The following is a 1,170-nucleotide window of genomic DNA, read 5'->3' as shown; positions in this document are numbered from 1 at the left end:
TATATCTCTTTCTTTCTATTTAAGTTTTTTTTAAAAAAAATAATTTTATGATATAATCTTATAGTTTTTACAATTTAAAAATTTAGAGTTCAATTTTAGTTAGACCAATAAAACTTTACAAATATCTCTTTAAACAAACTAAAAAAACCTGCCTTCTTTTTTCCTTTTGATTATTATTTACTTTTTTGGGTCCGATCGTCATTTGTGGCTGCCTTCCTCTCAACTTTGAGATGGATGAATAAAGGACAATAATCATACGCGGTGAAAATTATTGCTTGGCTTCATACATGCATCTAATATCTTGGACAAGTCAACTTCAATTATTGGTATGTATTCTATGGAATCAAAGTAACTAGAAGTCTAGAACCACATGTCACATACCCCACATGCACCACGTATCATAAATTCATAATTCATTACGTGTGTGTGTCTCTCTCATATTTTACCTGTTATAGACTTCAGGGAGTTAGGTCATTTTAATTGAAAATTTCATCTAATTGTATTAAATGTTTGTGAATTTTCGTTGAATATATTTATGAAACTTGCACTACTATAGCTCAATATAATCTATCAATTAATGATAATCGTTCACAATTACACTTAATAAAAAAAAATAGTATTATACATCCATATTTTTTTGTTAGTTAAGTTTAATTAAATTGGTCTCACATAATAAAAATTAATTATGATTAGTATTATTTTAAGTTTTATCGTTTAATTTGATTAGACTTAAATGTGTAATATTGCTTTAAAAAAAATTATCAAAATTTTCGATTTTCTTTAATTTTTGGCGCAAAAAATCTTCGAGTTAAAATATGATTTATTCTTCTTATTTAATGGCAGTTGCTTATTTCTTACTTTATTGGTCCTAAAATTCAAACCAAGCCCCTCTGACTGGCTAAAGTCTAAATCAAAGCTATTCTTCTTTTTCTTTTTCTTTTTCTTTTTCTTTTACTCTTTTCTCCCTCAAAAGGAGGCTTTTAGTTAAGTTTTTAAACAAAATAAAATTTTAAGACAAAAAGTTTTCAAATTCAGTAATAGAATAATTTTTTTGTGCACAAAGAGTCATGAACTTTATATCAACAACTAATTTTTTTTATCTTGCTACAAAATCATTAATTATGATTTATAACAAATTTATCTTCAATACATAAAAATTGTTGAAAAGAT

Source organism: Arachis ipaensis, chromosome B04, assembly GCF_000816755.2.
Source record: "Arachis ipaensis cultivar K30076 chromosome B04, Araip1.1, whole genome shotgun sequence".
Lineage (NCBI taxonomy): Eukaryota > Viridiplantae > Streptophyta > Magnoliopsida > Fabales > Fabaceae > Arachis > Arachis ipaensis.
This window is presented reverse-complemented; position numbering follows the sequence as displayed.